Source organism: Prunus avium, chromosome 3, assembly GCF_965620075.1.
Source record: "Prunus avium chromosome 3, drPruAviu1.hap1.1, whole genome shotgun sequence".
NCBI lineage: Eukaryota > Viridiplantae > Streptophyta > Magnoliopsida > Rosales > Rosaceae > Prunus > Prunus avium.
In genome coordinates, this window is record NC_142286.1 from 12,184,155 (window position 1) to 12,211,979 (window position 27,825).

The 27,825-nt window shown below is 38.3% G+C and overlaps 1 non-coding gene and 1 pseudogene across 1 annotated transcript; one reads left to right on the top strand and one right to left on the bottom strand.

Annotated features, from left to right (window-relative positions):
* Positions 1-27,473, bottom strand: LOC110747469 (ABC transporter G family member 10-like; annotated as a pseudogene).
* On the top strand, positions 24,146-24,252 carry LOC148295642 (small nucleolar RNA R71). The gene has a single exon (XR_015834834.1). It is a non-coding gene; the product is annotated as a small nucleolar RNA R71 (small nucleolar RNA).
* Positions 27,474-27,825: the final 352 nt, after the last annotated feature.

Consider the following 27,825-nt stretch of genomic DNA (forward strand, 5'->3'; position numbering starts at 1 on the left):
CTAGTTTCTTGTTCTATAAGATCTGCAAGACAGAATTTAAAAAACAAAGAAATCTATACCCGAGGATGAAACACATTATTACACCCAAATTAGTCCCCACTTTTTTTTATTTATTGTTTCAAGCCTCTCTGCATCAAAAATTTATCACCATACACACATGTTCCATCAACTATAGCCAAGCATCTCCTCCTTCCTTGCTCTCCTCCATACTCATTTATCATAAAACACTCAAGTGGGTACTTGAACAAACTTAAATAGTGCATGAAAATCCAGTAGCTGGGTATGTCATTCTTGGATATGAAATACCCACAAAGAGAGAAAAAGAACCCATTGTCCCTGCAATTAAAGATGTTCCCAAGATATAGTTTGGCACAAGAGCACTAAAACATGCAACAAAAGAATTGGACATGAGAATTGATAACAAAAGTGAGATTTGCAGAAAGAGATAAGAAGGAAGAAAGCTAGGGAGAGAACACAGAGATTTCTAAGAGATCTTTACTGTTTGTATTTTATTAATGAACAAATACCGTACACACAAGAGCTTTATACAATTGCTTAACAACTCCTAAATGACCACAAGATATACATGTGATCTACAGCTAATATGCTGACTAGACATGTACAGTCATCATTCCCCCTCAAACCCAGCTGGGTTCCCCAATCTAAGATTAATACAGTGTTTGAGGAAAATAGGACTATGAAGACCTTTGGTAAATACATCAGCCACTTGTTCTTCAGTTGGTATGTATTGAACAATCAGGTCTCCTCTTTGAACTCTCTCTCTGACAAAATGAAAATCAGTATCTAAATGCTTGATATGTGAATGAAAAACAGGGTTAGAACTGAGTGCAATAGCTGACAAGTTGTCACAATGCAAAACAAGTTGCTGAGGCAGACGAACTTTTAAATCTTGCAACACTTGCCTTATCCAAGCTATATCAGCGGAGGTATGTGCCAAGGATCGATACTCAGCTTCTGTTGAACTCCTAGCCACAGAGGTTTGTTTCTTGGATTGCCATGAAATAGGATTAGGACCTAAGAAAACCACAAATCCCGTAGTAGATCGTCTGGTATTCACATCTCCTGCCCAATCTGCATCACTAAAAGCATGTAATTGCCAAGGACCACTAGAGAACTTCAATCCATGATCTAGAGTGCCCTGAATGTATCTGAATATCCTTTTAACAAGTAACCAATGAATTTCTGTAGGAGCAGTCATGTATTGGCAAACAGAATTGACAGCATAGGATAAATCTGGTCTGGTAAATGTTAAATATTGTAAAGCTCCAACAAAACTTCGATATAATGAGGGATCAGATAGAAGTGTACCCTCAGACTGCAATACTTGAGTATGTGGCTTACTAGGAGTTGAACAGGGTCTGCAGGAACTCATACCTGCTTTATGTAGAAGTTCTGTAGCATATTTCTTCTGACTTACAAATATATCACTCTCTGCATTATAATCAATCTGTAAACCCAAGAAATAGGTTAGCGCTTTCCCATGTCTTTCATTTCAAAAACTGAACTGAGGTCATCAACCACTTCTTGAATACAAGATGCCTTGGAACCTGTAAGAATTATATCATCCACATATAAAAGAAGAATGACAATATCAGATCCAATATGTTTGACAAATAGACTTGGGTCAGAATGAGAGGATTTGAAACCAATAGTTGGTAAATAACCAGTGAATTTAGCATTCCAAGCCCTTGGAGCTTGCTTAAGACCATAAAGAGATTTCTTTAATTGACACACAAACTCTGGATGTGCAGAATCTTCAAAACCAGGGGGTTGCCTCATGAAAACTTCTTCTTCAAGATCGCCGTGTAAAAATGCATTTTTAACATCTAATTGTCTTAAAGACCATTTGTTCATAGCAGCAATACTCAGAATTAATCGAACTGTAGTATGCCTAACTACAGGACTAAAAGTCTCACTAAAATCCAATCCAGGCTCTTGACTAAATCCTTGAGCTACCAGACGAGCCTTATGCCTAGAAACAGTTCCATTTGAGTTCCTTTTAATCCAGTAAACCCACTTACTGCCAACAACATTTTTATGGCATGGTTTTGGAACTAAAATCCAAGTACCCTGCATGTGTAATGCATCAAGTTCTTCCTGCATAGCTTTTATCCACACTGGAGATTGAGAAGCTAACTTATAAGTGGCAGGCTCAGTTTCATCAGGCAGTGAAGGAATAGAGGTATAATAGCATTGATAGTCAGAAAAAGGCTTTCTACAAACAATACCATCCTTGGACCTTGTAGTCATAGTATGGGTATTAACAGAACCACTAGGAACTGAAACATCACCATCTTGAGAACTAGCTGGTAGAAGCACTTGTAACTGATCATCCCTTAGCACGGGTACGGGTACTGACATAGAATCAAGAGGTACCCTGTCACCAATAGAAGCATTGCTAGAAGAAGCACTAGAAATCGGATCACTATCAGAAACTTGGTGAGGTAAAATGACATCCTGAGATACAGCATGTTGTAAACCAGACTGTAATAAACTCATACTATGCGCTGGAGCTGATGAAGACACAGGAATAGGAAGAGAAACCAATACTGGAGTTGTCTTTGAATTTCCATGAGACAAACCCAAAACAGATGAAGACACTTTATTTGCAAAAGGAAAAACTGTCTCATCATGCAAAACATGTCTTGAAACAACAAATTTATTAGTAAACAGATTAAAACACAAAACTCCCTTGTAACCTTGTGCATAACCCATGAACACACATTGAGCAGTCCTTGGTTGAAGCTTGTGCACATTATAACATCTCAAGTAAGGATAAACAGCGGTGCCAAAAAACTCTCAGATGCTGAACAGTAGGAGCATGGCCAAACAACTTAAGGAATGGAGATTGATGATTCAAAATTTCACTCGGCATTCTATTTATTAGATAAACAGCATGAGCAACAGAATGAACCCAAAACTTTGTAGGAAGTGAAGCAGCAGATAAAAGAGTTATGGCTGTGTCAATAACATGACTATTCTTTCTTTCAGCCAGCCCATTCTGCTGAGGAGTGTAAGGGCAAGACAAGTGATGAATAATGCCTTTAGAATCAAGAAAGGCAGTGAATAATGTGCTAGTAAACTCACCCCCTCCATCAGTTTGAAATATCTTAACTTTAGCATCATACTAATTTGTGAGCATAGCATAAAACTTCTTGAAAACTCCAAAAGCATCTGATTTATTAAAAATGGGATATAGCCACATAAAACCGGTACATTCATCAACAAAATTGACATAATATCTGTAGCCATCAATGGATTTTACAGCAGAGGGACCCCATACATCACTGTGGATACATTGAAATGGCATAGTAGCTCTAGAATGACTAGTAGGAAAAGACAACCTATGCATTTTGCCTTGTAAACATGCTGAACAAATAGCTGAAGACAGATCATCAGAAACAGAAATAGCAGAAGCTTGCAACATTTTCTTTGTAACCTCATTAGTGGTATGTCCTAACCTCTGATGCCACAGAGAGGACTTTATTTGCTGGCCAATGTAAGCTTTATGCATTGAAGAAACTGAAGATATTGTAGACTGAGGAAGCAGTGGAATAGGATATAAGCCATGGTCACTCTTTCCCTTGAGAAGCACCTGATGAGTGACTTTGTCCTGTATTAAGAAACCAGAAACATCAAACACAATATAGCAGTTGTTATCCTTACAAAGTTGGTGCACTGACAAAAGATTTGCTTTGAGTTGAGGAACATGGAAAACAGAGGGCATTGTAAGCCTAGATGTGGCACAAGAAAGATTAGAAGTGCCGATATGAAGTATATTCAGACCTTCCCCATTTCCAACTGTGACATTTTCCTCAGTAGCACATGGAGTCACATTTTGCAACTGAGACACATCACCCACCATATGATGTGCGGCTCCACTATCAGCAATCCATACTTGTTCAGGAGAATAGGAAGTCTGTGCTGTCAGAGCAGTTAAGGAAGAAGGAGGAGCTTGACCTTGAAATGAGTAATTCGACCTGTGATAACAGTCCAAAGCACCATGTCCACGCTTGCCACAGATTTGGCACTCAGGCACTGTAGAAACCGAAGATTGAGAATTGGCATGCCTATAGAAGCAGTTAATAGCCGTATGACCCCTTTTATTACAAATCTGACATTCAGGAACAAACTTGGAACCAGAAAATGTGTTGTGGCCTCGATAATCAGGAGTAATGCCTCTGAAATTTGGACGAGTTGGAGAGCTAAAATTCCTTCCACCATTGAACTTGCCTCGACCAAAACCAATATGAGAAACAGGACGAGGACCAAAAGACAGCGAAGGAGGTTGAGAAGATGCATTACCAGAATAACCAACATGAGAAGCAGGTGTAGGAAGCAAACCTTGTCCTGAAGACATAGAGACAGACGATGAACCACTTTGAGCTCCTTGAACCCCATAGCCAGAAGATGTATAAGGCACAAACATAGCAGAATGAGAGGTAATCCGAGCCTCAGCAGTTTGCTCAGCATCCAGTAACTGAGCGCGAAAATCTTTCAACGAGATTGGTGTATCACGAGCAATCAAGATCGTTTTGATTATGTCGTATTCATGTGGTAAGCCATTTAATGCAGCAATGATAAAGTCATCATCAGAAATCTTAGTACCAGCAGCATGTAACTGATCACGCAGATGCTTGAGACGAAGAAGAAATCGCTCAATGGAATCACCACCTTTTTGCACATTCTGAAATTCAGTTTTCAAATGATTGATTCTGGCACGAGAAACCGACGCATAACGATCGGTGAGACTAAGCCAAGCATCCCTGGCAGTCTTACAGCCAATAACATACTCAATTGCTTCGTCAGAGAGAGAAGCAATGAGAAGACTGAGAAGAGCTTTATCAGTGCGCATCCAATCCTTATACGCAGCAGTTACTTCCGATGTCACTCCCTCTTCATCAACAATCGCAAATTTGGGCGGAGGAAGAGCAGAGCCATCAAAATGGCCAAAGAGGTCGTAACCTTCCAGAACCGACTCAATTTGATAATTCCACTTAAGAAAATTATCATCAGTAAGACGAATAGTAAGTAATCCAAGGAGTTGTTCAATTTTGAGAGAAGATGATGAAGAAGCAGCCATGGCAGAAATCTAGGGTTTTCTGAAACAAAATTTTTCGATTTTGAGAAGAAAATTCGTCGAAGAAAGATGACGAAGACACAAAAGCAGAGAAAAGAACAGAGATATGCGCAGAAGAAGAATGGATCAGACAGCCACTGAGGGCTCTGATACCATGATAACAAAAGTGAGATTTGCAGAAAGAGATAAGAAGGAAGAAAGCTAGAGAGAGAACACAGAGATTTCTAAGAGATCTTTACTGTTTGTATTTTATTAATGAACAAATACCGTACACACAAGAGCTTTATACAATTGCTTAACAACTCCTAAATGACCACAAGATATACATGTGATCTACAGCTAATATGCTGACTAGACATGTACAGTCATCAAGAATGACCATTTAAACCACTAGTGAAAAATAGAGAAACCCATCAACTTCCTTTCACAATCCGACTAACCAGTAGACCAGGACGGCGAAAAGAAGAGCAACAATTAGAAGGAAGGAAAGGGAGGAACACTAGAGTGCTTGATATGACATAAGAGGAGACTCTATAAGCTCCTCTTGAGGTTTCTGTCATTAGTATCCTTCTTTCTCGCAAGTATATTGGGAGGCCTTCTGTTGTGCATGAAAGCAAGAAGGCTAGGCTGAAGGCGAAAAACCCCGTTAGTGTTTGTAGTTTGGCTCCTCTTGGGTCTTTTGCAGCATTCATAAAAGTAGTGCCCAGAACAAACGCAGACAACAATGCTTGCATTGTTCTTGCAACAAACAATTGTTTGGTTCCATAAATATTGCTGGTAAATCTCTGGCCCAATATATAAATTTATTTTAATCGAGGATTGGGGAAACGAAATTTATTTCCTTCAACCCTACATGTGGCCAGACCTGCTCTGATGTACTCATATTCTTCCTTAATTTCTTCCATTCCTATAAGGTCTTTCGTCGCGTCCATAGCAAACTTAAGCAAGTTAGCATGCTTAGGAATGAAATGGCCTATGTATTTAAGCTGCTGCTCGAGAAGTTGCAGAGATCCATGGTGAAGAAGAGTTCCATTTGACAGCAACATAACTTGATTAAACAGCTCCAGAATTCGAAAACCAGGTTGGTGAATGGTTAACGCAATTGTCTTCCCTTGTTTTGCAGCCATGGATTTCAGCAACAAAGCCACATCAAGAGCTGAGGCTGAATCCAACCCGGATGTTGGTTCATCAAGCAGAAGAATTGCTGGATCATGAACTAGATCAACCCCAATTGAGACTCTACGCTTTTCACTGCCTGAAATCCCTGTTGTTAATATTATGTTAACTCGCAATTGTACGGGGCAATTAGTAGTATAGCAAGACAAGTACGAGGTCGTACCCACGAAGACTGAGAAGTTAAAACTAGTTATGTACTTAGATTACCAAATTCAAGAAAGTAGGAGGTTATGTCTAAAACAGAATTTAAAACAAGAGTGGTTGTGATTGTTGAACAAAAGAAGCAAAATGAAATTGCAAACAAAAACAAGTAAACAAATGTAACAAAGAGTGGTTTTAAGAGTTGGAAAACAGATTTTGAGACTAGGGTATTCGAATCACCATAACAATTCAATTCCGGGTTATAAAGATTCAAGTAACAAGTCTAATTCAGATTCAAAGATTGATTCTAGCTAAAGTATGATTAGGCCATGGTGTTTGGTCCTAACCTTGTGTTCCTAATTCCCTAATTTGATCATTTGTTGTCTAACCTAAAATTAAGCATTAGGAACCCATTAAGCATAGAAGAACATTTTAAACAACCAAGTATGTATCTAATCCCTGTTGTCGAATGTCCATACATACTCTTCCTATTCATAGTTCAATTCGAATTAAAGCATGGTGTATACTCTTAATTCAAACCAAGATAGTTAACAAACAAGTTCTAATGGTGATCAATCATTCAAACAAGCATGTTAACTTATAAGCAAAATGAATAAGAACATGAATCATGAATCAAACTTGAAACTCCAAACTTATAAACCCAGAATATTCATGTTAGGTTACATCGAAGCCCTAGTTATGGATTTAGCTACTCATAATGGAAAAGAGACTTGAACAGAAATGAGAAAACATAATGAATGCAATAAGAGTAAAAAAACCCTTTTTCTGAAGTTCTTGTGGTGTCCAAGGCTTCTCCAAGTGCTTCTCCACTTCTAATGCTTCTCCAAGAGCTTCCCCACTTCTAGAAAGATGTATGAAGGATATGGAGGTGATTTGGGATGAGTTTGAGTGAGTGGTGATGGCTAAGGAAGATGAAATTCGTAGGGAAATGGAAGAGAAGTTTGCTGGAGTTGTTTTGGTGATTGTTGGAGTGTTTGGGATTGTGAGAGTGTTTGAGGATGGTTGGAGTGAATTGTGGGGTTGTGAATCTCAGGATTTGTTGTGTCTTGAATGTGGAATGGATGTGGTATTTATAGGGAGAGGGGAGTGATAAATCTGAATTCAATATGGCTAATGCATACAACACTTGCATTATAAAAGATGAATTGGTTGATGCACTTCACTAATGCATACAACACTTGCATTAAAAAATCTGAATTGGTTGATGCACTTCACCAATAAATCCCACCAGCAGCCCTAGCTCATCTTCATGTCACCATGACCAAGCTTCCAACCAGCTACAATAGCTCATGCCTAGCTCACCATGACCAAGCTTCCAACCAGCTCATCCTGAGGTCAGCATGACCAGCAACTTCAAGGGCTTACAACTTGGGCTAGGCTGAATCAAATGAAGACTTTAAGATGTCCATTGTGAAGTTCGGAATGTGTATGATCCAACCACACAAGTATTGGCCCAATCCAAGCTCGGAGGAGGAAGTTAAGGCCGAAACAAATTGCTAACTCAGTTTGCTCGCTGACAAAAAACCATCATGAGCATGGATCTGTGTTTGCTAGGTGACGGACTCCAGATTTATCCAATGGGGCTGAATTTTGGATATGTTATAGTACACACCCATTGGAACAACGTTCATGAAGAATGGTGCCTCATCCGAGCTATGTAGGTTGCTGAAACAAAGCTTGCAATATGACCTACGGAACTGGACTGGCAGGGGGCTGTAGCCAAAATGAGTTTGTCTTTAAGCTCTTCTTCTCTTCATCCAAATTAGGCCTTAACATGCATGAATTGCATGAATTATGCTATCTTGCTCTTTTGGCCTACAAAACACACAAAGGGAGGCAAATAACTCAAAATTATAAGAAACTAAGCAAAAGAAGTAAGTAAATTGGGCATGTATATGTATGAAATTATGAGCTTAACACACCCCCAAACTTAGATTTTGCTAGTCCTCGAGCAAAACAAAAGAGAAACAAAGATAAAAACAAAACAAGAAGTTAACTAGACCACTTTCGTAGGTAACTCGATTGCATTGAGCGTATGCAACAAGCCTTTAAACCTCTAGGCATCCCTAGTAGGAGGAGTTGTGTCTCCTGAGGGTTTAACAGATACGATACCCACAAACGTTTTTCTAACTCTACAAAACAAAATGGTTAGAAAAACAACTTTGAAATCAACTAATGAAAATGAAAGAAAGTTTTAGTCATACCTCCAACACCATAGAGTTGCCAAGATATGTGATCAATCAGTGTGTACAAGTGGAAGCTATAGCTCAAAGGCACACGGTTTCAAAGCAAGCACACTCAAACCTTGAATAGAGAACATGCTTCGACTCTAATTCTCACAGATAACACTCAATCACTCAGAACCTATGTTTTAATTCTCTCAAGAAAGCATAAGTGAGTGTAAGAAATAGAAGCACAAATTGGGTTAGATCTTTTGAAAGGAATCAAATACTAAGAATAGAGATACACACATACTTACCATCACACATGAATACATCCTCAAAGATCAGCTAGGTCTTTCACAAGGTTGTAATGAAAGGCTAAGGTTTAGGGGAAATGGAAGAATTGGAAGGAAAAACAAGTAACTTAAGAACACACCAAGGTTGCATGCTTCATTAATCTGCAAGGTATCATTGATTTAGATTGGCATGGCAGCAAACTTCATGGTATCACCTGGCATGGACTTTATTTTTCACACTTAGATCAAATCGAAACACTTTCATCTTCGTTGATTTGATCTGCATCTTCATTAACTTCATTGCACAGATTCACATCATCTTTATTTAGGTACATGGCTGCAACTTCCTTGCTTCAAACTTTATCTTGGCACACCTTGGTATATTTCTAAGCTATAGGGTATGGCTACAATAGGTCAAGTATCTCAGATTGAGATACAAAGGTAGGGAAATGATGAGGGTGATAGAAGAAAAGGCTTTAAGTGTTTGGCTTCAAGAGGGTTGATGGAACACACATATAGGTAGGGTGAAAAGAAAGCACATAGAATGGTTATGCACACATAGCCTAGCATCACTTCAATGAGTTCATTCATGAATGAGAGCAAGCACATGATATCTACAAAAGAGAATCATCCTTAGTATTCAATCAAAATGAAATGATGAGATCAATTAGAGTGAATTGAAGAAAATAAGTATGGATGAGAAATAGAACACTTTAAACCCTCTCAAGAAAGCAATTAGGCTCGATATAGCTCACTAGGGTAGTCTCCACTATTTTCCTTCAAGAATTTGAGCATGGTACTGATCGGTGCATATTTACATATCATTTTGTACCCTTCTAGCTTATGATTTGGTTATGTTTTTGAGTTAAACTTGTGCTTTTAATCCTTTTTGTGTTTATCTTTCAGTTCATTGAGCTTTAGGTAATAATGAGGGCTTTGGATAGTAAATGATGCAATCCATGCATGTTAGGGCCTAATTTGGATGAATGGATGAAGAGCTTAAAAACAAACTCAATTTTAGCTACAGTCCCCTGCCAGCCCAGTTTCGTAGGTCATATTGCAAGCTTTGTTTCAGCAACCTACATAGCTCGGATGAGGCCACATTCTTCATGAAAGTTGTTCCAATGGGTGTGTAATATAACATATCCAAAATTCAGCCCCATTGGATAAATATGGAGTCTGTTACCTAGCAAACACAGAGCCATGCTCAGGATGGATTTTATCAGCGCGCAAAATGAGTTAGCAATTTGTTTTGGCCTTAACTTCCTCCTCCGACCTTGGATTGGCCCAAATGATATATGGCTGGAAAGAAGACATTCTGAACTTCAAGTTTGAGTGCTTAAAGTCTTAATTTGCTTAAGGGAAGCCCAATTCGTAAGCCCTTGAAGTTGCTGGTCATGCTGACCTCAGGATGAGCTATTATTTCTGGTTGGAAGCTTGGTCATGGTGACATGAAAATGAGCTAGGGCTGCTGGTGGGATTTATTAGTGAAGTGCATCAACCATTTCAGATTTTATAATGGAAGTGTTGTATGCATTAGTGAAGTGCATCAACCATTTCAGATTTTATAAAACAAGTGTTGTATGCATTAGCCATACTTAATTCAGATTTTCAGCTTCCTTAGGCCTATATATAGTGAGGTTTCCCAAGCTTGTAAACACACCCCAAGGGGGGGAGCTCTCAAACACTTCTCTAGAGCTCCCTTCCCTTCTCTCCCTCAAATTCTCTTAGTTTTCCTTTCTTGTTCTCAATTCTAGCTTTCTTTAATGTTTTCTTAGTTGTAATTTATTTTTCTTGTAATGTACATTCTTTCTTAAGTTTTCAAGTTGAATTAGTTTCCAAGTTTCAATTATGGTTTTTGTTCTTATTCATTATGCTTATAAGTTGATATGCTAGTTTGAATGATTGATCACCATTTAGGCTTGCATGTTAGCTATCTTGGTTTGAATTAAGAGTAGACACCATGCTTTAATTCGAATTGAACTATGAATAGGAAGAGTATGTATGGACATTCGACAACAGGGATTAGATACATGCTTGGTTGTTTAAATTGTTCTTCTATGCTTAATGGGTTCCTAATGCTTAATTTTAGATTAGACAACAAATGATCAAATTAGGGAATTAGGAACACAAGGTTATGACCACACACCATGGCTTAATCATACTTTAGCTAGAACCAATCCATTAATCTAATTGAACTTGGGAATTTATTTGCTTGAGTTACTTTCTTATTTTCTTCCTTCTTTCATGTTCTTTGTTTTTGTTTCTATTTTGTGTAGGGAAACTAAATTGGATCATTCAATCACCAATCCCTGTGGAATCGACCTCGCACTTACATACGCTAAACTACCAACGGTTCGTGCACTTGCGAGTATCACAAGTTGAGGATGCAACTGAATCCATTTTGGTGCAGCTGTATCGACGCAACAAGTTTTTGGCGCCGTTGCCGGGGATTGGCAACATAGTTTGGTTCTATTTCTTTTCCCTACTTGTTTTATTTTTATTTTTCATTTTCATGTTTTTCTAGACAATTTCTTGTTTTAAAGTTAATGACGTTAATGGACAAGTTGTGTTTGTAGTCCAACAGAAAAGGACAATTGCCCAACAAGCAAGAGAACTGGGTTTAAGTCCCAGCTTACACAACCCATTGGTGCTTGTTGCTTTGAAGCATGGAATTGGACTTGTGTTGATTTTCCTTTTCATTTTAGTTTTTATTTCCTAATCCTTTTAATTCCATTTCAAGTTTGTGTGTTTGTTTTAGCAATTTATGATAGCTTAATAAAAATGGAGAGAGATGGCAACCTCAATCATAAGAATGGAAAGTGTGGAGCAATGGGAGAAGTCGCGACCTCCAAGTGCATCACATTCGACCTAATCGCTTCAAGGGGGAGCATTTCAATCCTTTCTCTTCTTTGAATTCTGTTTATTTTCGTAGTTGTTTTTGCCTTTTGGTCCGCGTTGAGTTCTTTGTTTTTCTATGCTGAATCCAACCATATAAAGAACGTAAAATTTGGACTTACGGTTGGAAAGTTATAGCCTAAAAACTGAACATAGGTCGAAGCTGAAAAACATAGAAACGAATCTGTCCAAATGGTGATAAATAGGTGATAGAAAGTGCTGTTTGTTTTTTTTTCTTTGGTTTCTTGGTTTGTTTCTTTTAGTACAATAATTTATATCGTTTGTTTGAGTTTGTTTAGAGTACTTAGTTCATTTTCGTTTATGGTTTGTTGTTTCATGTTATCTTAATTTGTTTTTGTTTCTTTTTCTTACGAGAATATATTTTTAAATTTTTTTTTTTTTCATATGAGCCGACTTATGGTAACCCCAGTGAGCACTTCCGTTAATACAGTGTCTAGGAGTTCTTTAGGCGACACCTTCGGTGTCTAAGAAGTTTGGGTTTTAAGCGGGACCATTGTGACCCCTCCAACCTTCCCGGATCCCCTGGCTGTGTTTTCTGAGGCCCTTAACTGGTCATCCGTGAGTTGCTTGTATATTCGTGTGTTTTTAAATTAAGTTTTATTTATTTATTTATTTTCTTTGTTTTCTTTTCTGTATAGTCTTTGTTTTTGTTTTGTTAAGTTAGTTTATTTATTTATTTACGTGGTATGGTTAGTTAGTTTATTTCTGAGTGTTAAAACACATTTTTATTTCAAACGCTGCATTAAAAACAAAAAACAAAAAACAAAAAACAAAAACAAAAAAAAAAAACAAAAAAAAACAAAAAAAACTTCTTCTTCTTCTTCTTCTTCTTCTTCATCTTCATCATCATCATGGCTTGCCTCTATTTTCTCTTACTTGCAGAATCTGCAGCAGCTCGACATGGTCCTCATTTTTCCTCTGCAGTGCTTCCACGTGCTGATTGGCACAGTAGAGCCACTTCTGCAAGTCCGCCACCATAGCCTTCAAGGAAGCTATTTCCTCGCTCATCGCGGCACACTCCCTTGTCCTCGCTAGTAGGCGCATGCCCAAATTGGTAGCGGAGACCGCGTGGAGCACAGTTAAATTGTGGGACTCCTCCACCGCTGCCTTGTCAGACCTCTGTGCCACATGCAGATGATCTGTCGGTGTGAGCTTGCTGCCAATCATGCCTCCCAGCAGCGCTGCTCTGTTCGGCATTGCCTCAGAAAAGTTTGGTATTATCTCAGCAAAGTTTGAGGCCGTGCCGTGATGATATGTGGAGTTTGGGAAGACAGGAGTTGGAGGAGCCCTTGTCTGGGCATTCGGTGGTGCAAGTGAGAGCTCAAGGTTGAGATCATCAAGGTGAGTGCATGAGGATGCCATTTGTTTTGCTTCTGAATTTTTTGATGTTTTTCCTTGAGTTTGCAGGAAGAAATGCTGGGTATCATCCGCTTGCAGAGGTGTGGTTTAAATAGACATACGCTGATGAGAGAGAGAGTCAACACCATTTCGGATTTCCCGGGCATGCTCGACCTAATCGCTTCAAGGGGGAGCACCTTTACTTTCACTTTACTTTACTTTTTTCCGTGTTTTCTGGTGTTTTATGTTTTTGCCCGTTACTTTCATTTTCTAGAGCTTTGTGTTTTTGCTTTTTCCTTTCGGCTGCCATCTTTATTTTATTTTAGTTAGGGAACTGTGCTTCCATTTCCGTTTGTCGTCTTCGTTTGATTTAAGTTTGGAAAGTGTGCTTTCTTTTCCGTTTTCTTTTTCCTTCTGCAAATTTACTCTTTTATTTCCAAAACAAAATAAAGACAAAAACAACAAAAAAAAAAATTAAATTAAATTAAAATAAAAACATCAATAATGCAGTAGAAGTCATTTCTTCACAGTGCTCGGTGTCTCGACCATTGGAGCTTTGAGTTTGGCCCTCTGGCTGTCCTCTTCATGGGCTTCATGCACAGCCTCTTGGGGCTCACCACTTGAGCTCCCAAAGATCGCAATCTTAGCTTGAGCGTAACTACTCTCACGATCTGCTTGCTTGCGTTTACCCGGTCGGTCTAGGTCTTCCAGCTGTTTTCGCATGTCGCGAGAGTACAACTCTACCATCTTTGATAGGTTTCTATTCTCGTCCCGCAATACTTCTAGCTGGTGTCGATTCACCTCCACTATCCTTGACCTCTCCCTTTTCAAGCTTTTTATAGCAGTCTGACAATCTTCAACCATACTTCGCTCCGCCGCCAACTGAGCTTTGAGCACCTCTACCTCATGGGACTTCGCAAGTAGGCGATGACCCAAACTTGCGACTGTTGCTGTACTCTGCACGCTCAGTGCCAAGGCATCGCTCACGACCCGGTTGTCATCCCTTGTCCCCAGAACATGTATATCTTTAGGAGTCACTAAATTTCTAGCCACTCCAATGGCAACATCGTTGTCCAGGAGTATTGAGTCAGTTACTGTCACAGGCCCCCGTGCGGAAGCAAAGTAGGGCATCCATACTGGTGCCGCTGCTTGGCCTCGTGTTTGAGTCGGTGGAGCTAGGTTGAGATCCAACGAAAAGGGGTAGGAAGAGGCCATTTGATTTCTCACTTCTTATCTTCTTTCTTTTCTCTTTTGTGTGTTTCTGAGTTTGTGTTTTTTACCCTTTCTTTTTTTTACCTTTTATAGACTTAGTTTTTGCTAACCCTAGCCATTGCGGTTCTGAGTTCTGTGTGGCCCTTACGGCTTATCTCTATATGTCGCCGCACCCGTTTCCCAACCCCCCTTAATTGCATTTTCACCTTTCACCACCTTCTAGTGAAAAAGTCGTCCCGCTTCACCCAAGAAGACAATAATTCTGGCTTGGGGGATGTGACAGCTGCTTCTGCGCGGCGACACGTCCCTCACCCCTTTCACCCGTGACTTCCCAGGAACCAAGGCATCAGGGACCACACACTTTCTTTTCAGAAATCCCGCCTTTGCTCTCCCAATTCAAGTTTCATTTTATTTAAATAAAAAATAATAATAATAATAACAAACGTTTGGGCTTCAAAAATTTTTTGGGTTTCGGAATTGTGTGATTAGGGTTTACTGTTTCATTTTTTTGTTTGTTTGTTTGTTTGTGTTGTAATTTTTATTTTATAATTATTTTGTTTTTGTTTTCTTTTGTGATTTTGTGATTTTTTTTATATTTATTTGCTTTAATACCTTTCATTTGTTGTTATGACATTGTTTGTGGCTAATTTTTAAACATTGAGGACAATACTCATTTCTAGGTTTGGGGGTATTGGAGTTTAGCAAGTAAACTTGGTTTTTCTTAACATTTTAAAAAAAAAAAAAAAATTTAAATTTCTTTCTTGTTTTGAATCTTGTTTTGTTTAGTCACTTTCCGAACACATTTGATGAGATTGTGATAAATGTTGCATGACTTAAATAAAAAAATTGAATTTTTTTTATTTTTTATTTTTTATTTTTTTTCCTTGTAAATTTTTATTGTAAAAAAATAATAATTAATTAATTAATTAATTTGGCATCGTTCTAGCATGACATGTTTGAAACCTTCTTTGCACTTGCCATTTGTTTCATAATTTTCCAATTAAAGGATTTGCATGATCTAAAGAATTGTATGAATCATAAATTAGACTTATTTAACCAACTATATAAAGTGAGCTTTTGAGCCTTGTACTTCAATTCATGAGTGTTATATACATACTCTTATTTTCTTGTCATCAAAGTTGTTGTTTGATCTCATTATTCATTGATTTGGTTGAACACTTAAAAGTCATTCATTCTTATGCAATTTGATTTCATGACATTAAGAAGTGATATTAAGGCCCTCTTTGGATCGTTTGTGCCTTTCAAGCTAACCTTATGCATGCTTAAGCATGATTTTCCATTGTTAACCATTTTGAGCCTACATGTAAACCTTTTCTTTCATTTTACCAATTATATTTCCTCGCCTTAGCCCGAAAAACAAGAATTTACCTTTCTAAGGAACTCATGAGCTCTAATTCGGATGTGTTTTTCATGCTAAGTTTGGGAAGGGATATTACATAAAGAAAAAAAAAATTCACTCAATTGGTGAAAGAAAAGAAAAGAAAAGAGAAAAATTGTGATTAAGTGGTGGTTGAATGAAATTTCATTTTTGGGTTTCATTTTTGGGCCTTCTAAATAAATTGGTGTTTGTTCAGTTCAAGGAAAGGAGTATGAATAATTGTAAATGAAGGTATAAGGAGTTTTGATCGTGTAAAAGAAAAAATCTAATCGTGATGATTCGAAGTCTTGTAAACAATTGTTTTATGCTCTTATATTTTGAGTTTCTTGGACTTTGTTTTATCCATACCCTTCATTTCTTACTCACCTTACACCCTTGGCCCCATAACAACCTATGCTAAAGACCTAAATTGATCTTAAATGTCATGTGGTTGAATTGCATTCATTTTTCTACTTTTAAGTGTTTGGCATCCTTCTTGAGATCATTTTAATGCAAGTTCTTCATCTTTCTATTTCGAGTTAAGTCTTTATGGTTTAACTCTAATCTCATGTTTATAACTGAGTGTTGCATTATAGCCCTCTTCCGAGTGATTCATTTGTGAGAGGACAACTTTGGTGAGATTTGAAGTTGAACTTGTGCTTTGTATGATTTTTGAAATTGTGTGAAAACTAAGATTGGGGAATTTGTTGCATTTGGCTATCACACTACCACACTTTGAGCATATTATGTTTTGAACTTTGCCGCTTTGTGAATAATGTTTAAAATTGAGCTTTTATTGTTAAAACTTTTGAGTCATGTGCATGAGTCATTTCTCTTCAGAAAATGTTCGGAAAGATTGTTTTGAGTTCTTTTTATTTTTGTAATTTTTTTGTTTTGTTTTGTTTTTGTTAATGTAATTTTTTTTTTTTTTTTTTGTTTTTTTTTTTTATTTTGCTTAAAGACTAACAATCTTTTAAGTTTTCTAATTACCTTGTTTTACAGAGTCAGTAAAACATTTGTGGGTATCGTATCTGTTAAACCCTCAGGAGACACAACTCCTCCTACTAGGGATGCCTAGAGGTTTAAAGGCTTGTTGCATATGCTCAATGCAATCGAGTTACCTACGAAAGTGGTCTAGTTAACTTCTTGTTTGTTTTTATCTTTGTTTTCCTTTTGTTTTGCTCGAGGACTAGCAAAATCTAGGTTTGGGGGTATTTGATCGGTGCATATTTACATATCATTTTGTACCCTTCTAGCTTATGATTTGGTTATGTTTTTGAGTTAAACTTGTGCTTTTAATCCTTTTTGTGTTTATCTTTCAGTTCATTGAGCTTTAGGTAATAATGAGGGCTTTGGATAGTAAATGATGCAATCCATGCATGTTAGGGCCTAATTTGGATGAATGGATGAAGAGCTTAAAAACAAACTCAATTTTAGCTACAGTCCCCTGCCAGCCCAGTTTCGTAGGTCATATTGCAAGCTTTGTTTCAGCAACCTACATAGCTCGGATGAGGCCACATTCTTCATGAAAGTTGTTCCAATGGGTGTGTAATATAACATATCCAACATTCAGCCCCATTGGATAAATATGGAGTCTGTTACCTAGCAAACACAGAGCCATGCTCAGGATGGATTTTATCAGCGCGCAAAATGAGTTAGCAATTTGTTTTGGCCTTAACTTCCTCCTCCGACCTTGGATTGGCCCAAATGATATATGGCTGGAAAGAAGACATTCTGAACTTCAAGTTTGAGTGCTTAAAGTCTTAATTTGCTTAAGGGAAGCCCAATTCGTAAGCCCTTGAAGTTGCTGGTCATGCTGACCTCAGGATGAGCTATTATTTCTGGTTGGAAGCTTGGTCATGGTGACATGAAAATGAGCTAGGGCTGCTGGTGGGATTTATTAGTGAAGTGCATCAACCATTTCAGATTTTATAATGGAAGTGTTGTATGCATTAGTGAAGTGCATCAACCATTTCAGATTTTATAAAACAAGTGTTGTATGCATTAGCCATACTTAATTCAGATTTTCAGCTTCCTTAGGCCTATATATAGTGAGGTTTCCCAAGCTTGTAAACACACCCCAAGGGGGGGAGCTCTCAAACACTTCTCTAGAGCTCCCTTCCCTTCTCTCCCTCAAATTCTCTTAGTTTTCCTTTCTTGTTCTCAATTCTAGCTTTCTTTAATGTTTTCTTAGTTGTAATTTATTTTTCTTGTAATGTACATTCTTTCTTAAGTTTTCAAGTTGAATTAGTTTCCAAGTTTCAATTATGGTTTTTGTTCTTATTCATTATGCTTATAAGTTGATATGCTAGTTTGAATGATTGATCACCATTTAGGCTTGCATGTTAGCTATCTTGGTTTGAATTAAGAGTAGACACCATGCTTTAATTCGAATTGAACTATGAATAGGAAGAGTATGTATGGACATTCGACAACAGGGATTAGATACATGCTTGGTTGTTTAAATTGTTCTTCTATGCTTAATGGGTTCCTAATGCTTAATTTTAGATTAGACAACAAATGATCAAATTAGGGAATTAGGAACACAAGGTTATGACCACACACCATGGCTTAATCATACTTTAGCTAGAACCAATCCATTAATCTAATTGAACTTGGGAATTTATTTGCTTGAGTTACTTTCTTATTTTCTTCCTTCTTTCATGTTCTTTGTTTTTGTTTCTATTTTGTGTAGGGAAACTAAATTGGATCATTCAATCACCAATCCCTGTGGAATCGACCTCGCACTTACATACGCTAAACTACCAACGGTTCGTGCACTTGCGAGTATCACAAGTTGAGGATGCAACTGAATCCATTTTGGTGCAGCTGTATCGACGCAACAGGTACTTTAGCCACCAGAATTCTAAGAGCCAAAGCTTTGTGAAGTGCAAAATTCTGATATGAAAACCTCAAATAGCAGCTCCATAGCATTGATTGTATGACATTCTTAAAAAAAAAAAAAAAAAAAAAAAAAAAAAGTGACAAGAGAACGAAAATTGAAAACACAAATGGATAAGAAAATTGAAATTGAAAACCTTCCCCCCAGACCTGAATTGAACATTGTCCTCAATGTGAAAGCATACAAAAGATGATTGAGAACAAACAAATGATAAAGGGAAAAGTTTAGAAGAAGGTTTAGGAAAAAAAAAAAAAAAAAAATTGAATATATAAGCAACTCACGGATGACCAGTTAAGGGCCTCAAAAAAACACAGCCAGGGGATCCGGGAAGGTTGGAGGGGTCACAATGGTCCCGCTTAAAACCCAAACTTCTTAGACACCGAAGGTGTCGCCTAAAGAACTCCTAGACACTGTATTGACGGAGGTGCTCACTGGGGTTACCAAAAGTTAGCTTATATGAAATTTTTATTTATTTTTTATTTATTTTTAAAATTTATTATTATTATTATTTTTAAAATTTATTTATTTATAAAAAGGAACAGAAACTTAAAATGACTAAAATAAAAACAAAACAAGTAAAGAGAAAGGATTGAAATGCTTCCCCTTGATGCAATTAGGTCGATTGCTACCAAGCACCTTCTTCTTGAACACATGGGTTGCCTCCCAAGAAGCGCCTTAGTTACTGTCTTGGCAAGACATTGTGCAATCAGCTAAGTTGATGGTACGAAGGGAAGTTGATCTACCACATGGCCAGTTTGGATGCCAGCTGAAACTCCCTCATAGAATGGCTTTAAACGTTGTCCATTTACTTTGAAAGTCGAGCCATCTTTAGGGTTTTGAATCTCCACAGCTCCATAGGGAGAAACATTGACCACGGTGAATGGGCCTTGCCATCTAGACTTCAATTTTCCTGGAAAGAGACGCAAACGTGAGTTAAACAAAAGAGCTGACATACCTTTGGAGAACTCTTTCCGTTGAATGTTTCTGTCATGGTAACTCTTGGTTCGTTCTTTGTAAAGCTTTGCATTCTCATAAGACTCATGTCTAATTTCTTCCAATTCATTGAGCTGAAACTTTCTTGCATGGCCTGCCTTGTCTAGATCAAAATTCAACTTCTTGATGGCCCAAAAAGCATTGTGTTCAAGCTCCATTGGCAGGTGACAAGCTTTCCCAAACACAAGACGATAAGGGCTCATTCCAATGGGAGTCTTATATGCAGTCCTATAAGCCCATAATGCATCATTGAGCTTGGCTGCCCAATCTTTCCTTGTATTGTTCACCACCTTCTCCAGGATGTGCTTAATTTCTCTATTGCTTATTTCCACTTGACCAGAAGTTTGCGGATGATATGGTGTAGAGACTCGATGGGTGATGTTGTACTTTTTCATGAGTGCTTCGAATGGCTTGTTACAGAAGTGGCTGCCTCCATCACTAATGACAGCCCTTGGAGTACCAAACCTTGTGAAAATATTATCCTTCAAGAACTTCAGCACCACCTTATAATCATTGGTTTTGGTGGCTATGGCTTCCACCCATTTAGACACATAATCAACAGCAACAAGTATGTAAGTATAACCAAAGGAAGATGGGAATGGTCCCATGAAATCAATACCCCACACATCGAAGAGCTCCACAACAAGTATGTTATTCAATGGCATTTCATTCCTGCGACTTATGTTCCCCATCCTTTGGCACCTATCACACTTAACACAAAAATTAAACGCATCTTTGAATAGAGTGGGCCAAAAGAAACCAGATTGCAAAATTTTAAGTGCTGTTTTCTTAGCTCCAAAGTGACCTCCACAAGCCAATTCGTGGCTATGCCTAAGTATGCTTTCTTGCTCTTCTTCTGGAACACATCTTCTGATGAGTTGATCCGGGCAATGCTTGAATAAGAAAGGTTCATCCCAGACATAATGTTTCACCATGGAAAAGAACTTCTTCTTGTCCTGAGAAGTTAGATCATTTCTAAGAACACCACAAGCAAGATAATTAACAAAATCAGCATACCATGGCTCTTTGACTTGGGCAGCATATAGTTGTTCATCAGGGAAAGTCTCATTCAAGGGTAGAATAGCTGCTCCTTTTTCTTCAACCACAATTCTGCTCAAATGATCAGCTACCACATTCTCACATCCCTTCTTATCTCGAATCTCCAAATCGAATTCTTGCAGCAAGAGAATCCATCTAATCAAGCGTGGTTTGGCATCCTTCTTAGTGAGCAAGTATCTAAGAGCTGCATGGTCAGAATAAACAATTACTTTAGAACCAACAAGGTAAGAATGAAATTTTTCTAAAGCAAAAACCACAGCAAGCAACTCCTTCTCTGTTGTGGAGTAGTTGATTTGAGCATCATTCAAGGTCCGGCTAGCATAATGAATCACATGGGGCAGCTTGTTCTTCTTTTGACCTAAAACTGCACCAATAGCAAAGTCAGAGGCATCACACATTATTTCAAATGGTAAAGACCAATCCGGAGCTATGATAATAGGGGCTGAAGTTAGCTCCCTCTTCAAGGTAGAAAAAGCTTCCATGCAAGCTTCATTAAACTCAAAAACAGCATCCTTAGCAAGGAGATTACACAATGGCCTTGTAATGCTTGAGAAATTTTTGATGAACCTTCTATAGAATCCAGCATGACCTAGAAAGCTTCTAATTCCTTTAATAGAGGTAGGGGGTGGAAGATTTGAGATGAGATCGATCTTGGCTTTATCCACTTCGATTCCCTTGCTTGAAATCACATGGCCTAGCACAATGCCTTGTCTCACCATGAAGTGACACTTCTCCCAATTCAAAATCAGATTTGTTTCCTGGCATCTTTTAAGCACTAGAGACAAGTGGTGAAGACAATTATCAAAAGAGGAACCAAAAACTGAAAAATCATCCATAAATACCTCAATGAATCGTTCCACCATATCTGAAAAGATTGACATCATGCATCTTTGGAAAGTTGCTGGGGCATTGCACAAACCGAATGGCATCCTTCTATAAGCAAACGTACCAAATGGGCATGTGAATGTGGTTTTCTCTTGGTCTTCCGGAGCAATGGGAATTTGATTATAACCTGAAAAACCATCAAGAAAACAATAGTAAGCATGGCCAGATAAACGTTCAAGCATTTGATCAATAAAAGGTAAGGGGAAATGATCTTTTCTAGTGGATGTGTTCAACTTCCTGTAATCAATGCAAACTCTCCAACCAGTGACAGTTCGTGTAGGAACTAGCTCATTCTTCTCATTCTTCACAACGGTGATTCCGGACTTCTTTGGAACAACTTGCACAGGGCTCACCCACTTAGAATCTGAAATTGGGTAGATGATTCCTACATCGAGTAGCTTTAAAACTTAAGCTATAACCACCTCTTTCATGTTGGGATTTAGCCTCCTTTGGGCATCACGAGATGGTTTGCTGTCTTCTTCCATTAAAATCCGGTGCATGCACATGCTTGGACTAATTCCTTTGATGTCTGCTATGGTCCACCCAATGGCTGTTTTATGCTCTTTTAGAACTTTAATTAAGCTCTCTTCTTCATGTGAGGAGAGACCTGCAGCAATTATAACAGGGAGAGTTTCGTTAGCACCCAAATATGTATATTTAAGATTATTGGGAAGAGGTTTAAGTTCTAGCTTTGGTGGGATGACAATGGATGGCTCCAATTTCGTGGATGATGGTCCAAGAGGCTCGATTGGTGGCCTAAAGGATGGTGGGTATGGCGGAAATACTTCTAAGGCAGCCACCACTTCTTGGAACTCCAGTTCACAAAGATCTTCCTCTTCTTGTGTTAAGACAGCTTCTAGAGCATCATTAGACTTTCTCTGCAAAATTTTGGAAGAAACCTCATGATCCACAACATCAATTGAAAAGCAAGAATCAAGAGAGATAGAAGGTTGAGATAGAGCATTAAGCATTTTAAATTCAACAGTTTCACCCAAAACAGTCATGGAGAGGGTGCTATCTTTCACTTTGATGATTGTGTCTGCAGTGGCCATGAATGGCCTGCCTAGGAGAATGGGATCAACACGATCTCCATTTGGATTGTCTTCCATGTCCATCACTACAAAATCAGCAGGGAGAATTAGTGTATTAACTTGAACTAGAATATCTTCTACAATACCTTTTGGATATTTTATAGAATGATCAGCTAGTTCAAGTCGCATTGAAGTCTTCTTCATCCCTTCTAAGCCAAGCTCTTGATAAACTGAATATGGCAAAACATTGATGCTTGCTCCCAAGTCCAACATGGCTCTTCCAACCTTCTTGCCTCCAATGTTAATGGGAATGTCAAAGCTGCCAGGATCATCTAGTTTTGGTGGAAGCTTCCTTTGCAATACAGCACTTACATTCTGGTCGAGCTTTACTCCTTCATTTGGAGCGAAATTGAGCTTGTGAGTTTTCAAGTCCTTGATGAATTTTCCATATGCAGGAATCTGTTCAATAAGATCAAGCAAAGGCAAATTGATATTAACTTTACTCAAAATATCATAAATCTCTTTAAAAGCCTTATCTTGCTTTGCTTTCTTAAGACGGCCTGGAAATGGAATCTGTGGAACATATGGAGCGGGTGGCACGTATCTATCTTCTTGAAGATGTGGTGGCACAAATTTGTCATCCCTTTTATGCAATTGGAATTGATCGGATTTTTGAGAATCTGATTTGGCCTTAGGAGCAGATTGAGAAGTTTTGAATTGTTCTCCTTCCGTGGCCATGGTCTCCTCCTCTTCATTTTCTACAATCACAACATCATTTGAAAGATTAGAATCATCTTTATTATCAATGATCTTACCTGATCTGAGCACATGAATGGCCTTGGCTTCTGGGTTCTTTGGATTGATCTCAGTTTGGCTTGGCCATTTCCCAGGCACTCTTTGAGTTATTTCAGCAGCTATTTGGCCTAATTGGACTTCCAATTTGGAGATGGCAGCTTGTGTAGTTTGCTGAAAATTGGATTGGTTGATTGCCATCTGCTTCACTATATCTTCCAATGATGATGATGATTGTTGTGGCCTTTGGAATGAAGGGGGATTTGCTTGATTCTGGGTATTTCTCCATGAAAAGTTTGGATGATTCCTCCAACCTGGATTATAACTTTGAGAGTATGGATCATTTCTTGGACCTTGGTTGTAGGAATTTACCAACTTAGCTTGTTCTTGCACAAATTCTGGATATCCAGCCCCAAGTGGACAAGCTGTGGTAGCATGGTCATGAGATTCACAAATGCTACACACTTCCTTCGGAGGGCTTCTTGAGTTTAATGCAAGAAGAGCATCTAGCTTTTGTTCCAGTTTTGAAATCTGCATACTAGAAGCATCATTAGAACCACTAATAACACGTTTACCTCTTGTATCCGTATGTTGGGTCTCCATTGCTATCTCCTCAAAGAGTTCGTACGTTTCTTCTGGAGTTTTGGTTTTAAAAGAACCACCTGCAAAATTGGTGACTATATTATGACTAGAAGGGGTTAGTCCTTTATAAAACATACGCATTTGAAGCTTCAATGGAATCCCATGATGAGGACATTGGTTGAGCAGCCCATTGAATCTCTCCCATGCTTCACAAAACGATTCATCATCTTGCTGTGCAAATAACAAGATCTTATACCTAAGCATGTCGGTCTTTTGCGTGGAGAAGTATTTCTCCAAGAACTTCTTTTGAATGGCAGCCCATGTAGTGAGTGATCCCGGCTTCAAAGAATTCAACCAATATTTTGCCTTATCCTTCAAAGTGTATGGAAACACTCTCATTCGAAGTTGATCTTCTGTCACACCTGTCAAGGGAAAAGAACTCACAACATTAAAAATATCCTTTATATGAGTTAATGGATCTTCATTAGGTAAACCATAAAAGGAAGGCAACATATTAAGATGAGAAGATTTAAGCTCATAGTTTCGAGCTACAGTGGGCAGTGAAATGCTTGAAGGAGATGCTGGAATTGTTGGGATATCAAGTTCTCCCATGAACTCAATGGCAGCCATCATTTCTTCTTCTTCTTGGTCTGAACTTGCTTCCGAATTTGAAAGTGAAGAACCAGGAAGTTCAGTGTGGAGAGCAAGACTTGTAAATGTAGCAAGAGCTTGCTCTTTTGCAGTTGACAACTCCCTTTCTAGACGATTATGAATTTCATAGGTCACACGATTTGGTTGCAATGATGGTCCTGCGTTCAAAGATCTGGAACGTTGGAACGAAGACCTTACTTGTTCAAGGAATGGCCTGTTAGACATAAACTACCTGAAATAGAAAATTAGATTAATTAGAAACACTAAAAAGAATAGGGTAACCTTGGGCACATAACCAGGGAAGAACTTTCGTTCAGTCCCCGGCAACGGCGCCAAAATTTGTTGTTAATATTATGTTAACTCGCAATTGTACGGGGCAATTAGTAGTATAGCAAGACAAGTACGAGGTCGTACCCACGAAGACTGAGAAGTTAAAACTAGTTATGTACTTAGATTACCAAATTCAAGAAAGTAGGAGGTTATGTCTAAAACAGAATTTAAAACAAGAGTGGTTGTGATTGTTGAACAAAAGAAGCAAAATGAAATTGCAAACAAAAACAAGTAAACAAATGTAACAAAGAGTGGTTTTAAGAGTTGGAAAACAGATTTTGAGACTAGGGTATTCGAATCACCATAACAATTCAATTCCGGGTTATAAAGATTCAAGTAACAAGTCTAATTCAGATTCAAAGATTGATTCTAGCTAAAGTATGATTAGGCCATGGTGTTTGGTCCTAACCTTGTGTTCCTAATTCCCTAATTTGATCATTTGTTGTCTAACCTAAAATTAAGCATTAGGAACCCATTAAGCATAGAAGAACATTTTAAACAACCAAGTATGTATCTAATCCCTGTTGTCGAATGTCCATACATACTCTTCCTATTCATAGTTCAATTCGAATTAAAGCATGGTGTATACTCTTAATTCAAACCAAGATAGTTAACAAACAAGTTCTAATGGTGATCAATAATTCAAACAAGCATGTTAACTTATAAGCATAATGAATAAGAACATGAATCATGAATCAAACTTGAAACTCCAAACTTATAAACCCAGAATATTCATGTTAGGTTACATCGAAGCCCTAGTTATGGATTTAGCTACTCATAATGGAAAAGAGACTTGAACAGAAATGAGAAAACATAATGAATGCAATAAGAGTAAAAAAACCCTTTTTCTGAAGTTCTTGTGGTGTCCAAGGCTTCTCCAAGTGCTTCTCCACTTCTAATGCTTCTCCAAGAGCTTCCCCACTTCTAGAAAGATGTATGAAGGATATGGAGGTGATTTGGGATGAGTTTGAGTGAGTGGTGATGGCTAAGGAAGATGAAATTCGTAGGGAAATGGAAGAGAAGTTTGCTGGAGTTGTTTTGGTGATTGTTGGAGTGTTTGGGATTGTGAGAGTGTTTGAGGATGGTTGGAGTGAATTGTGGGGTTGTGAATCTCAGGATTTGTTGTGTCTTGAATGTGGAATGGATGTGGTATTTATAGGGAGAGGGGAGTGATAAATCTGAATTCAATATGGCTAATGCATACAACACTTGCATTATAAAAGATGAATTGGTTGATGCACTTCACTAATGCATTAAAAAATCTGAATTGGTTGATGCACTTCACCAATAAATCCCACCAGCAGCCCTAGCTCATCTTCATGTCACCATGACCAAGCTTCCAACCAGCTACAATAGCTCATGCCTAGCTCACCATGACCAAGCTTCCAACCAGCTCATCCTGAGGTCAGCATGACCAGCAACTTCAAGGGCTTACAACTTGGGCTAGGCTGAATCAAATGAAGACTTTAAGATGTCCATTGTGAAGTTCGGAATGTGTATGATCCAACCACACAAGTATTGGCCCAATCCAAGCTCGGAGGAGGAAGTTAAGGCCGAAACAAATTGCTAACTCAGTTTGCTCGCTGACAAAAAACCATCATGAGCATGGATCTGTGTTTGCTAGGTGACGGACTCCAGATTTATCCAATGGGGCTGAATTTTGGATATGTTATAGTACACACCCATTGGAACAACTTTCATGAAGAATGGTGCCTCATCCGAGCTATGTAGGTTGCTGAAACAAAGCTTGCAATATGACCTACGGAACTGGACTGGCAGGGGGCTGTAGCCAAAATGAGTTTGTCTTTAAGCTCTTCTTCTCTTCATCCAAATTAGGCCTTAACATGCATGAATTGCATGAATTATGCTATCTTGCTCTTTTGGCCTACAAAACACACAAAGGGAGGCAAATAACTCAAAATTATAAGAAACTAAGCAAAAGAAGTAAGTAAATTGGGCATGTATATGTATGAAATTATGAGCTTAACAATCCCACGGTTTGATTTTATACCAACACGTACATTGGCAATGTGCTCAAGTCCAAACTCGTCTAGCAACTTTTCAACTCTGGAAGTGGCCTTCTCGAGCCCACTGCGCAACCTGAGACGAGTGCTGTACATGAGCGTCTCTTTTACCGTGAGGAGTAGGAAGAGGGCTTCATCTTGAGTGACATAGCCTGATATTCGGCGAAAATATTGAGCATTCATTGGTTGCTTATTCACAAGAACTTGGCCTACAATATTATTTAGAGGTATCATTCCCGCAAGTATTTCTAGCAAATTTGTCTTTCCTGCTCCACTTGGACCCGCAATAGCTATGATCTCTCCTGGTCTAGAATCACAACTTACATTCTTCAGAATATATGATGCTTTTGGAGGTTCCTCTGGCCACACCATTCAGTGGAATTCGACTCTGTGAGATAATTTGTAAGAAACTTTTCAGGTCTTAATTCTATATCGGGTTTTTTCGGCATCACAATTTGCTGTCTTTGTTGGTAATTCCATTGAGAAACAGAAAATAGAAGTCTATGAAAATGTGATAGCAATAGGTTGAGGTAAATACCGTTTCAGTTTTTCTTTTTCTATCCCCAAAAAAAGAGATACGAGAGAGCTATGAAACCATGAGCTACACCACAACCCCAGCTTGTTTGATATTTTCTGAAGGGTGCAGTGCAAATATTCTGAAGACAACCACATGTAGGTTGGAGGAGCCAAGACCACCCATGGCCTGCATGTGGCCTGCATGTGGTTCTCATTCGGAGTATAGTGTCACCCAATTTCCTCTCTCAGCATTTGTCTACAAATTCAAAATGTATACCCTTTATTTTAATAAAATCCAAACTCAATTGAAGAAAAT